This window comes from Corvus cornix, chromosome 3 (genome assembly GCF_000738735.6).
Source record: "Corvus cornix cornix isolate S_Up_H32 chromosome 3, ASM73873v5, whole genome shotgun sequence".
NCBI lineage: Eukaryota > Metazoa > Chordata > Aves > Passeriformes > Corvidae > Corvus > Corvus cornix.
This window is the reverse complement of record NC_047056.1, coordinates 21,809,983-21,817,714: the sequence shown is the minus strand read 5'-3', so window position 1 is coordinate 21,817,714 and position 7,732 is coordinate 21,809,983.

Here is a 7,732-nt window from a genome sequence, read left to right as displayed (position 1 = left end):
ACAAGAACCAATGCTGAGTGTAACAAACTGTCTCAGTGTGCCCCAAGCTTCACGCAGGACACTTCCTGCTACTGGCACTACCCTTCATGTCCCAGGGTTCCTGCCATGTAAGAGACTCCTCAGCAATGGTTGTGCAGGGGTGTTTGCTCAGAACAGGATGAGATGTGTGAATTAGCAGTTTAGCTTGCTTGTGCACAGGTCCTGCTGGCTGCAAATGCCAGCCGAAATCTGGTTTATGGTGTTCAGGCTGGCTAGGGACAGTGAGGGCACAGGACACAACTTTTCCTCCCCAACAGCTCACACCCTTTAGAAATCAACCCAGTGACTTCAGCTGTTGCAGCCAAACCTATATTACCTTTAAACTGTGAAGACAAGACACAAGAGGCCGTGTTTTGGGCAAACTATCTCCCTGTTTCCTTGGGTTTGTGGGGATCATAATTTTACCATAACTATGGTGCTAGCAGAGGTCACATTAGCTAATTTAAAGCTAGCTCAGTTATGGCCATAGAATGCCAAGGCTAGGGTGACATTTGATCCTGTTTGTCATGATGTACTGCAGAACAGCAGAGTGTACCCAGGGACCATATATATGCAAGGCATATAAAATCACAATGCCATTTCTCAAAGATCTTCAAACTGTCACGACTTCTTCCTGCCTTTTCTGAGAGCACTTTCAAAAATCCGCTGGAATTAATGAAAATTTTGTGCAGATGGAAGTGTAGGGAGGACATCCCATTTCAGTATTTAGAAAGGAAGGATGCATTTCCAATTCTACTTTAAAATAATTTTTCTTGATGTTATATACTCTAAGTGTCATGAGTCAAAGTAATTTTTTTTTTTTGGTAGCATTTCAAATTTTGGATATTTTGTTTTGATTCAGAACACAGCCAGTGTATAAAATCCAGAACCAGAAGTCTGCCATTCGTGAGGCTTTGCCAGCTGCCAACCATTGCCAAAATCTGGAAAAATTCATCTTACTCTCACAACTGGACCCAGTTTTCACAGGGCATGGACCAAAATTCTAGATCCAAGTGCTGAATCTCTGAGAATATTTATTCAGTAGGAGAAATTTTTGTATTGTCTTTTCCCTTAAAAATTTGATTTATGAATTTCAAAAGAATTCTGTAATAGGAAAGAGGTTTGTGTACTGGAATGAGGCTAGAAATTAGGGCTTCTTGACTTGGCACAGACACCTGCAACAATCTAATTCAGGTCAAAGAGGAAAAGAGAGGGAGAAGAATAGGGAAGAGGTAAGAAAGAAAAAGAGAATCAAAGAACTGGGACTGAGGAGGGACTGGGATATGAAGAGAAAGTACTCTGGTGAAGAGCAGAGAAAGAAAGGGGAAAAGAAATAAGGGGAGAGGAGGGACAAGACAAAGAAATGGAGGAAAAATAGAAAAAGTACAGAGGGCAGAGAACAAAAAAAGAAGAACTTAGAGACAGAAGGAAAAGCTGCAGGGAAGAGGGTTTATTAGAGAAAAAAATCGCAGCTTGCTGAAATAGGGTTGGCGTAGAAGATTTTTATTTCATATCCTGCTGCCTAGGCTCTGATGATTCCTAGGCTGAAGGTATATGACACTGGTAGATAACATACAGGCAGCTTCTGTGCTCTTCTGAAAAGCTTTTTGTGTCCCTGACAACTTGTTCTAATTGCACAAGTTCAAACAGTTCAGATGTTCTGTGTGGCTACAAGCACTTTAGAAAAGGTTGACGTAGAAAAAAACCATCTCTCTGTAGTATCTGTGGACTGACTTTTCTTCACAAGTGCTTATGTTGATAGTTAAGTTGGATAGTTAATCCAAGTTCAGAGAAGATACTGCTAATATCTTGAATTTAAAAAAAAAAAAAAAGATTGTAGGAAATTTGTGGGGAAAGTGACATTTGCCTCTGTGTTTTTGGTGGGACTGTCTCTATCTTTTCCTGAACTAAGGAATGTTTGTTCAAGCCCTTCCTTCGGTCTGACTCCAGCACACCTAGGTTCTTTTTCCAAGCCTTGCTCAGCCACATCAGCCGCTGACTTCACTTTTAATGAGTAATAGAAAATGCTTTCAACCTTCAAAGCCCTGAGAAGTACATGAAACTTATTATGATGTGACCGGGGAAAGAATAGTCTATGTCTCACCTGGGACCTCATTTGAGGTCCTCTTGGGAACTGATCATGGAAATGGCAGAACTGACTGGAGCTGAAAGAGCAGCATAATGGGGGAAAAAAGGGGGTTAGCAAGCAGAGATGGGCTTCTAAGTTTTAAGGATCCTTTCATTGCTGAGGGGAAGAATTGGTTGCATAAAGGGATTTTGGAGCTAGGGATCGTTCAGAACCAGAAAGCAAAGGTTGCAGATTAAGTTGAAATAATGTTCCAAGAGAAAGGAGATGTATTTAAAGGAGAAAAAATATGTGGGAAAAGAAGCAGGGGACTAGGACTTTGAGTCACTGGGACGCTTCAAACTGTGTATGTTTTACTCTTATTTCTTGTTGCTGGCTTGCATCACCTGAAGTGAAATCCTGGAAGTACGTGCTCTGCTTATTTTGTACAGAAGTGTGAGAGAAGACAACTGCAGAAGATTTCTTACACAGAACAGCTTCTCTATGTCTTTGTATTTAGTTCTTTGGGCAATTTAAAAGGAAGACAATTCAAATAGATTAAAATGCAAGAGAAGTATAGGCAGCCAGGGAATGTATGGTATTTCTTTCCACTTCTGTCAACCACACCCGATTTTCAGACTGGGTGCAAACAAAAGCATCTTAGTCATTTGAGGTGGGAGAGAGATGTATCTTCATAAAACATTCTGTGTGAGGCTGTAGAAGCAGAACACCCAGGATGCACCTAATCTGTGATGTGCTTGGCTGTGCAGGTGCCACACCACCACTCAGATGGAAGAATTGCCATTGCAGACACTCTTCACTGTTCCCAGGTAACTCACCTTTGGGCAGACATGTAATTCACATTTAGGCTAGACAATACATTCACAGTCTGGTCTCTGCTTTGTCAGAGATCTGGAGCTGTGTGCCGTAAGAACTGTAGCTTTGTAAAAAGTATTGACATGGAAAAAGCAAGAAAATACACATTTTCTTGAACTTCCTGAAGGATAATTTCCCAGCATTGCAATCATGGTAGCACACAGGAGACCCGTCACATTACTGGGATGTTGGCCTAAAGAGTATAGACTTGTTTGAAGCTGTGGGGAGGAAAGGTGACAAAGTACATAGGGGTAGATGAAATGAGTGTTATGATTTCAGTTTCTGTGAAACAAGACTCCTTCCCTTTTAAACATCTACTAAAATGATCTTTACCTGACACACCCACACAGGAAAGTTGGCTATTCACACATGGTGGGGGTAGCTGGGGAGAGAGATGGGCCTGTAAAAGTTAATCTATAGTTTAAACAGTCCCAGCTACTCATAAAATCAAAAGATGATAACAGCACGATTTTTCTTCCACCTGTTTACATATATTATGCAAGGTACTACAAAGGGAACATCAGTGGTATATTCTGACAGTGCAGGAGCTGGCAGATGTTTATTAATTAAAAGAATTCAGGTAATGGAACAGTACCGAGAGTTCACGAGAGGCCACATTTGCACATGCCAGTGCCTGTGTGCATAGTCTTTCACACACCCCTGTTCACCAAGCAGCACCTGATCACCCAGTTGTTCGTAGGCCATAGCCAGCATAGAGACAAAACCATGTAAAACCAGGTTTGAAACAAGTGTCCTTTGCTTGCAAAGATGTTGTAAACATTAGTTAGGTTTGAACTCACGCAACAACGGCTCTGCTTGTCTCAGGAGTGTGGGACACCTGGGTGCCTGTGCTTCTCAAAATAGGGAACCTCACCTGGCTTAGGGGGTATTGCCAGGACTGAGGCCATGCCTGATTGGACTGTCAGACCTTCAAGTGAGAGAACAGTGCATAATGCCTTGGGTCAAAATTGGTTTAGGTGATAGTTCTTTCCCAAAGTCCTTACAGAAGATGGTAGTCATATATACTATGTCAACAATGCTTTGAAAACTGATACCTTGCATACTTTTTCCTATAGACTGCTTTTTGAACCAAAAAAAAAAAAAAAAAGGGCAGTGCCCTACCCAAGGAAAAGCCTCATTACATAAAAAACGAACAAACAAAGTTCATGTTCAAGCTCAAGGGGGGCAAAGCCTGACCTAAGCAGGAGAGCCTTCTGTCTCTGCCTTCAGGTGCCGCTGGCTTTTGGGATCCAGGATAACAGAACTGGCTTTTGTCAGCCAGCCAGCCAAATTAGAAGAACTTTGGTATTTGTGTTTTAAGTGGAAATTGCCTTTACACTGATGGGACATACTTCTCCACAGACACTTCAAAAATGCATGTGGCACGGTTTCAGGGAGGCAATGCTGAGTGCAGGGGACACCTGAAGTGCCCAACTCATAACAGGTGCCTATCCCCTTACAGTTAAGAAGTAAGAGTTATCTTATTCCTGGTTGCTTGTTATTTTATTTTGTTCCAAACTGAGATATACAGTGAGAAGAATCAGAAAAAAACCCACTGATTCAGGGGAGATAAACTTCCAAGCTGGGTTTCAGGGACAGACTAGGGGTCAGAAAACTTAGGTTAAATCATATCTGTGCCATAAATTCCTTTGCAATGTTGCTTAGTGTGGCTGTTCTTGGGTGTTCTAATTCCTCACTCACCATATGGGGCTCATGGCTGTTTCACAGGAAGCCTCATAGCAAACTGAGATTAGATTTATCGCATGAATTAAGGTGCTTGGAGACCTTTGCTTAGTATATGCTGAGAAGTCCAAATTTGTATTGCGTTGAATATTTCTATTCAATAAAACTGATATGCAACAAGTGATTAATGGAATGTCTCACATGTGATTAATCCAGGCATAGTTTGAAACCAGTTTTCTTTGTGGTTTCTTGCCACTTCTGCTTAGAGTTCCAGCAAAAATCCAGAACTGCAGAGGTGTGTTAACATACTCTCCCATTGCAGCCCAAGCTAAATATTTATTCTCTCTTGATGATTTTTACCTTAGTCCTAAGAGCTCCATAAAGCAGATTTCTGTGCAAACTCTGCAGGAAAAATGATTGTTTGTTTATTTCAGGTCATTTTGGGTGTTTGCAAATTCATCATTCAACTACACATGAGTGATGTTTGACACGAGCAGTGAAGACTCAAAATGTGTTCAAACTTACTGGTTATAGGTAAATGTGGAAGAAAATTCAAGACATGGTTAATACTTGTTGTCTTCCAGCCCCCCAAATTTTCTCTTAAAGCACGTACTTCTTACACTCCTACAGAATGTCTGGAGAAGTCCTGTATTTTATCCTGGAATATCTGCATAGCCTAAAAATGATACCAGAGAAAATCTCATTTAGGTCAGTGAATCAAACTCAGTTCTTCCCAAATAAGTTGTACTGAAGCCGAAAGAAGTCTTCTGTGGAACAAGTTAGTAAGTGTTGTAAACAGTTTTGTACTAATTTTGGGGGTAATTTTCGAAAGTCCACATGAAACCACATCCTAGTTGTTTAAGAGCCTTATGGTGGGCCTGTTCACACTGGTCATTAAACTTCCAAACTGACACTGGGGTTTAGAGTTACCCTAAAGCTGAATGAAATCTAAAATTCTTCAGATTGTTTCATTCAATTAATTCAATCATCCCAAGTGTGCCTGTTTCAGGACATAAAGCACAAGACAGGAGTACATTGGAAGTGAATTTACAGCAAGCTGAGATGTACAGCGACACATCTCCTCATGTCAAACCTTGATTATGGATGAGCCATTTGCTCTTATGTCCTTCCTTAAAGCCATATGCACTTTCAAAACCAGGTTTTTAAATATTTCTGTTGAATAAGCCTTATAACTTTGAAGACAAGACCATTCCAAGGGTACCTGTTCATACTGGGATGCAGACAGAATTTCTCCTCCATGGATGAGTGAGAAGGAAGGTCAAGACATGGCCCTTCTGTCTTAGTACAGCAGCTGTGTCAGTAAAAGAGGCTGTACTCTCCATGTTGACTTTAGAGTAGCACTGTTCTGGTTTGTACCCACCCTGTGCAGTGCTGCCTGAGCCATGGTGCTGCTGGAAGGTTCCTGGTAAGTTCTGGAAGCATGTCTTGGAAGGAGTCTGACTCTGCATGCTGCAGTGGCTTCCTTGAAAAAGCTGTCGTCTGGAGTTAGGATCATTGTGTCGTTGGGATGCATCAATGGTGTCTTTTGTTCCTTAGGGGCCTCTTTCCACATTCACCCAACTCATTATAATGAGTGCAGATGAAACATATTCAAGTGGATTTATGTTCATATGTGCTCAGTTGGAATTTGTCCTTGGAGCATTTACTCCTCGGTCTCTTTCAAAGGTGGGAGTTCGGTGTGGTAGGTTGTAGTGTCTCAGCAGGTCTGTGAACTGTGGATCAGGAAATGAAAATTTTGTAATAAGAGAAACTTGTATTTTCTCTTCTCTCTCTCTCTCTGTGATAGGTTACCTTCCAGTTGTAGCGGAAGGACTGTGTGTGCTACAACTGATGCAGAATATTTGTGGAAACAAAGCACTCTGTGGCAATCAGGAATGATACTTTACTGTAACCTCTTCATTCACAGCTGTGTTTTAAAGCTTTCCATCAAAAGGCTGAAAGGATGCATGATGTGACTGCCACCTTCTAAGGTGGCTTCTACCTTCTAAGGTAAGCAGCCAGACTTTCTAGGCTCATAAGCTTAATCCTTGAGTACAACTTTACAAAATGTGAGGGCTGGCCGCTTGATTCCAGGGAAGCTCTGGAATTACAATTCCCAAGAGCTATTACACTTCCTTGTCACCTTACTGTAATTTCAATCCTTTGCCAGCATGGAACATCATCAATGTAATCAGGGCTTCGTCATGAGTAGGAGGATCGATGTGGTAAATGCATTGTGGCTGAATAACGAAGAAGGTGGAGTGAAACACACTTGTTTCCTAGGCCCACACTGCCCTAGAGTGCTATGAACAAGCAGGCTGAGGTTTTAAAAAGTTCTTCTGGAATTTTTGCAATTAATAGTAATGGGATAGGATTTCCAATTTTCTATAATGGCTTCTACAATCTCAACAACAGGATTCATTTAGGTGGATCTAAAAGTTTAAATTCTTCTCGTCTCGTCTCTTCTCTTTTTTTCTTTTTCTTTCTTCCTCCTTCCTCTTTCTCTCTCTCCTTTTGTCTCATACTCTGTTGTTTTAGTTTTTTTTTTTTTCAGTAACTAGCAAAATAAATGTTAAAATAGAAATGGGAATTAACAAATGGAAAAAGCTGCTGACAAAACATACATAACAGTTGTGGTATAAACACCCTGTTCAAAAGAACAGATTTTCCATAATATCTGTCAGTTTGCAAGAAGGAAAAAAATAATGCTTCACAGAGCAGTATAAATAAATAACAGTGTGATGTGTAACTAATATTTTCTAATTTTCATAGGAGCCACCATCTTGGCAATATTGTGTTGCCTAGGAACTAACAAAAACATGTCTTTTTTTGTTTTGTTTTTAATGGTTCCTTTGTGCCCTGATATTTTTCCAAGTTGGCAGCTGCAAGGAAAAACAATGTGATTTGGTTAGATTCAGCCCCTCTCTCTCTCAAGTCTGGAACAGAACAGATAAGAACTTGTGTGTCAGAATACAAAGTTTACTCAGCACGAGTCAAAAGCTTTTGATGTTTGCTATCCAATCTGGCCCGGCATCTTTGAAGTTCAGTTACTCATACTACAGCCCCATCAGTAAGAAATAACCATTTTCC